Genomic DNA, 6401 nt, shown 5'->3' with positions numbered 1-6401 from the left:
CCACCCCAAAATGGGGCAAATCCTATCGTTGAAGACCATTTTCTTCTCCTTAATAACCAGTTGCAGACGCTGCCTTCCATCCGCTATACGTACAGCCGGCTGCAGTGACTATGTATGTGAACCAGACAGCCACAGTTTCTCAGCACCCTGCTCAGTGAGTACTTGAAGCAAGTGCTGTGAAGCACAAACTTCATAGCTACCTTTTTGCTCCTCAATTCTGACTCTTTGTGTAGAGGCAATTAAAGAACCTCCTGTTTCGTTAGATGACCCGAGAGCCACACTCAGCCTTGCCAAGGGCACCTGAGTCCATGTGCTTGCTGTGTTCTTCAGTTCTGATCTGTAGCCCTCTCTCTTTTTATTCTTATTACTTTCTCCCCTTGGACCTTTTCTAAGGCCTAACCCTCCTTATTTCTTCTTCCCCATCTTCCTTGAACCTTCTGTAAGGTCGAACCTTCTGTAAGGTCGAACCTTCTGTAAGGTCGAACCTTCTGTAAGGTCAAACCTTCTTTAAGGTCGAACCTTCTTTCTTTCTTCTTCCTCATCATCCTCCGACCACCTTTTCTTAAGGCTGAACTGACCATTCAGCAGAAGACTCCTCTTTCCATCATACAGTTCTGCAGCAGAATAGAAGAATGTTCTACTTACTCCTGTCCAAGTTACTCTTATTTTCATGGTGGGATCTTCTACAAGGTTCATTTGCTTCATCCCCAGATCAGAAGTTGTGTAGTCTACCTGTGTGCTCCATTCTTTCCTGTCTAGAAGATCCAACACTTGGTTTCAGACTTGTCTTGTTTGAAAGAGATCATCCTGGCAAGGGTCATAGTGCTGCTGTGTGAATCCACTGGTGATCCTTTTCTTGTGTCATCCTCTGGAGTCCAAGCTCCCCATCTCTTTGATGCCTTCGAGCTCCTCCTGAGGGAGCAACAAATGCAGGGCTGCTCCTCGACACACGTCCTTAGGCTGCCTGTGGACCATGAGGCTGCCCGGGGCAGATTCTTACACTAGTCTGGAACATTGGCTCCAAAAAGCTGCTTTTTTAATCTTAAGTAAACAAACAAATGAGAAGAATCTGTACATAGTTCTAGTTTTCTACCTTCTGATGCTTTTTCTTTCTTTTTGAGACCGGTCGAAGGCTTTTTATAGAGATATTTTGGTACTAAACCCTGTGCAGACGTCGAGCGAGTTTGGTCTGCAGACTGAAGTGCCAATTCAGGGCTATTAAGTAATGACTCTTGAACATTAGTGTTGTATTTCATAGCTCATTGATTTGGGGTTTATGTTTACAAACCTGAGCCATGAATCTCCCAATTTACTCTTGTGGCAGTCCAGCCTTGTTCTTTTGTGTTCTTTTTGTCTCTTTTTTCTAGACTAAGCTTCCTTGCGACCTTTAGCTTGGATGGCAACCCAGTGTCTGACTCTTTCTTATGAAATTTTGTAAACAGTGACTTCAGTTTTTCTACAGGAAGGAGAGACTTCATTGCCCATTCTTTGTCAGCACCTCGTCCCCGTGCTTTCAATCCTGTTGAGCGTTTTCTGAGGCCTGATTTCTTGCAGAGTAGGAACCCCAGTCCCTGCTTAACCGTCACTGATGGAAACAGGCAGGCTTTGGGCAAGCCAGAATTGTACCTCTGACACTGCATGGAACATTTGTGCACTGACAGCTATTGATGTAGAGAAGAAACAAGAGAATTTGTCACTTCTTGGGTAGTATCAGCAAGTTTGCAAGCCCTAAAAGAGGCATTTCTACCCTTGCCCTAAATTCTAGGTCATGTCAACATCCACACGACCTTTAAAGGTAATAGATCATTTTCTTTTTAACTTGAAATCCAAAGGTTTTCCTTCTGCAAAACCTGGTGACATAGAAACTTTTAAACATGGCAAATAGACAGTTAACTAAGGAAATCATCTGTGTTTGAGTGGGAGTGCAAAAACCCTCCCTACAAAAGCACTTTGTAACTCTGCCCTCCATGGAGGAAAACATTCAGGCAGTCTGTTGGAAGCCAGAACTTGTTAGCAAGAGGAGGGATCAGAATGTAGCTATTCTTCTGGTCAATGCTTGGTGCAGTGAGCAGAGACCACGGCCATGCCACGGCCTGCTACATCCCAACCCAACCTGATGCACCCTGTGAGCAGTGCTGGATGTAACCCACTGGGAACCTGTTTTTTCCCCTATCAGGTTCTCTAGTTTGAACACACCCACAGCAAGGCTTCTAAACTGGTATGTAATGGTGTGTAGGAATGGCTTCACCCTGTTTCTGCATTCCTAGTGTGTTTGGTGTAGTGGGGAGCATCTTGGGCTGTCAGAGCAGCTGCTGCTCAACAACATCCAGGCAGCTCAGAAAAGAGCGGAGAAGTGGGATCTGACCATGCTTTTGAGGGTCCTTCCTTTCTTCATGGTCCCTTGACTTGCACAGCAGAATAATTCTAAGCTGCTGCTGCTGCTGCCAGCGAGGTGGGTGCCTTTGTGGCTGACCACAAAGTGTTCTGGTGTCTGGAGTGAAGTCAGGTTCTTTTAAGGGCTTTTGTGCTGAGGAACAGCTTTTTCTGGATCCTTCTCCAGGTTTTATCATCTGTGACAGAGAAGAAAGGCCTGATCTGAAACAGAGCTTGGGAGGGACAGATTAAGAAAACACAATTTGAAGATTCAAGGTCAAATGGTTTTATTTCTGTGAGAAAGTTGATTTGTTAGGTTTGGGGGGGGGTGTGGGGGTGTGTTTTTGGTTGGTGGTTGTTTGGTGGTTTTTTTTATCCACTCTTGACAAAGTTATGTTTTAGATTTCAACATTAAATACACTTGAATGGATTCATTTCCCTATTTTTTTAAGGTAATATTTTACTTTCTCCTCTGTTTTTTTTGTTTCTAATTTATTTCTCAGCTGGCATAAGATAACCTCACCTTGGTTATGTAAGGTTTTGCTTGGTGTAGTAAATCTACTGATCCTTTCTAGCAGACTGTGAATATTGTAAATACCTGGAGCTGGAAGGGTTGTGTGGGATCAAAGAAAGATTGCTCTCTGTACAAAACACTAAAGAGGATGTGGGGGGGGAAAGCTCTGGAGGATGCTGGGGTTTGGTTTGGTTTATTTTTGGGGGGGGCTTTTATTTAAGAAGTTGTTCTGAAATCATTTGACCTCTTCAAAAATTTTATGTATATCTGACTTCTCCTGTGACTTGATTATTTTTATATATATATATATATATAAAAGTGAAAAGAACTTGACTAGGCAAAGGAGGTTTTGGTTGGAAATAGCAACGTGTCAAAAGTCTTTTTGCTGTCATTACTTCAGGTTTTTCTTTTGGAAGTCTGAGTCTGTCCTCATGCCACGTTTAACCTCTGTGTATTAAACTGTTCTCATTTTTCTCCTTTTCAGTGTTACCTGTACAATGTTAGTTTGGTTTGGATCAGTATTATATTGTAAATATTATGCATTGGTGTATATAAATGATTTTACTAAACTTAAAAGTCACTGCCTGCTTCTGTTTGGTTCCCATCACAGGCTGGTTTGGGTGGGAAGGGACCTTTGAAGCTCGCCCAGTCCAACCCCCCTGCGGTCAGCAGGGACATCTGCAACTGGAGCAGGTGGCTCAGAGCCCCCAAGCAACCTGAGCTGGAATGGTTGCAGGGGTGAGACATCTACCACCCTCAGCATCAAAAATTTCTTCCTCATATCTAGTCTGAATTTCCCTCTCAGTTCAAACCATCACCCCTTGTCCTGTCACAACAGGCCTTGCTCAAAACTAGCCCCAGCTTTCTGCTCAGCCCCTTGAAGCACTGAAAGGCCACCAGAAGGTCTCCCTGGAGCCTTCTGTTCTCTGGGCTGAACACCCCCAGCTCCTTCAGCCTGGCATCAGAGCAGAGGGCTTCCTGCCCCTCCCATCGTTGTTGTGGCTTTCTCTGGCCTCGCTCCAACAGGTTCATGTCTCTGGTGTGCTGAGGACTCCAGAGCTGGCCCCAGCACTGTAGGTGGGGTCTTAGCAGAGGGGCAGACTCCCTTATGTCCACCTGCTGCCCACTCTGCAGGGATGATGCACTAATGTCCTGTAGCAGAGAAGAGAAGAAGGACAACTGTGGGCTGAAGAGCACAGCAGCTTCTCCTGTCACCCCATTTCTGCCTGCCCAGACCTGTCCTGCCATGCTCTGTCCTCCATCCCACTTGCCTTACACACTGGATGAGCCCTTTGCTTTGTGTTTTGCAGGTGTGCCTCAAAGCTTTGAGGGGAAAGCTTGGCTGACAGGACAAAGCCCTAGACAATGGTGAGCTCTGCCTGGCAACACAGCCTCTTCCAACACAGCTGCTTTCCATTAGATGGCAGCAGTTCGTGCCCAGTGCTGGCAGTTAACTCCTCGAGGTCCATAGGATTTTTCTCGTAGCTTTGGGCAGGCAGGGAAGGGAGGGTTGAGCTGTTGGGTGTGCACTGACATTTTCCCTGCCAGCTGTGACAGTTCCTCTCTTTTGCCAAGCATGTTATTTGAGGCACGAACTAGGAGCCAGTTTCTTCAGGAGGATGATCTTAGCTTCATGGGAGGTGACTGGACCAGGAGCCCTGCAAGGGCTTGTGGCAGGACTTGTGGCTTGGGAGACACACTTAGAGCTGACAAATGGGTCAGCCTTTGTGCAGGCTTTGCCAGGGAACACAGGAGTGCTTCTCCTGGCCTCTTGGGCAGTCAGCCCTTCTGAACACAGACCTGTGCCCTCAAGCATGGTACCCATAGCTCCCTGGTTCTGGAAGCATTTTTATTACCCTCAGGCACGGTTTGTTGACAACAACCAGATAGACCTTTGTCATGTCAGCATTTCAGAACAAAAATGGCACTGAAAGGAGGCAGTGGGACAGCTGTGAATGCTCATGTGCCCCAGGAGACCTCGGTAAGAGTCAATATCCATCTGCTTGGTTATTTGAGCAGTGAACAGTGTGACCATCAGCATACAGAGCATTGGGAATGGGAGGGAGAGAACAACTTCCAAGCATCCTGGGACTATATATGGCAGGCAAACCAGGTGCAAGTGCTGTGGAGGAGTGGCACAAGGAAAGACTCAGAGAAGGCTGTGTGGGCCAAAGAATGCCTCTCCTTTTCCAGCAAGAAAACTCCCCTCAGATAGTTAAAATGCTCATCTGGGTGAGGAGCCCTGCAAGGAGGCCAGTCAACAGCCACCCAAGGCTCTCTCTGCTGCAGCTGGAGGCCCTGTTAGCAACCAAACCATTGTTTTCCTGGTAATCTTCTCTTGCTTTCCGCTTTAATCCCCTTTTAAACAAATTGCTGTAGCATCGCTGGCATCACACTCCCTCTGATTGGGGTCAGCCCAAGCAGGGTGCATCAGGCTCTTAGTTATGGATGCATTTGATGTGCTGCTTACTCCTGCCCATGCAGTGGGGGATGTGTCCTATCCTGTCTGTGGAATATTTCCATTTGAAATGGGGCTGAAGAAATGGTTGCTCCTTGGGCCCTTCCATTGCAGCTTCAAGAATAGCTCTCTGTGGTTTCCACCCCCCAGGCCAGGTCGTTCCCTGCTCTGCTTTGCTCTGTTGCAAGGTGTATTCTACTTTCCTGGTGGACAGGTAGCTGAGGAAGAGCATGAAAGAGAAAGAGAAAGGCATATTGGATGAATCACAGGATGGTTGGGGATGGAAGGGACCTCTGGAGGTCACCTAGTCCACCCCACCCCCTCCTAAAGCAGGATCACCCAGAGCAGTGTGCCCAGCATCCCAGTGTCCAGGTGGCTTTGGACTCTTTCCAGAGAAGGAGACTACACAACCTCTCTGGGCAGCCTGCTCCAGGGCTCCTTAAATTCAAGAAGTGCCTCCTCATAGAATCAACCAGGTTGGAAGAGACCTCCAAGATCATCCAGTCCAACCTATCACCCAGCCCTATCCAGTCAACTAGACCATGGCACTAAGTGCCTCATCCAGTCTTTTCTTGAAGATCTCCAGGGATGGCAACTCCACCACCTCCCTGGGCAGCCCATTCCAATGGCAAATCACTCTCTCTGTGAAGAACTTCTTCCTAATATCCAGCCTGAACCTCCCCTGGCACAACTTGAAACTGTGTTCCCTCGTTCTGTTGCTGGTTGCCTGGGAGAGCAGACTGACCCCCACCTGGCTACAACCTCCCTTCAGGTAGTTGTAGACAGCAATGAGGTCTCCCCTGAGCCTTGCTAGACAAGCTCAGCTCCCTCAGCCTCTCCTCCTAGGGCTTGTGTTCCAGGCCTTCCAGGTGTTCATGTTCAGATGGAACTTCTCATGCCATTGTCCTGTCACTGAGCACCACTGAAACAAGGCTGGTGCCATCCTCCTGCCACACACACTTAAAGTATTGATCAGCACAGATGAGATTCCCCCCTCATTGTGTTCTTTTCAGACTGAGAAACCCCACTTCTCTCAGCCTTTCCTCATAAAAGAGG

This window comes from Melanerpes formicivorus, unplaced genomic scaffold (assembly GCF_026170545.1).
Source record: "Melanerpes formicivorus ecotype bairdi unplaced genomic scaffold, bMelFor1.0.p_v2 SCAF_72, whole genome shotgun sequence".
In the NCBI taxonomy this organism is placed as follows: domain Eukaryota; kingdom Metazoa; phylum Chordata; class Aves; order Piciformes; family Picidae; genus Melanerpes; species Melanerpes formicivorus.
Note: the sequence above shows the minus strand (reverse complement) of the source record.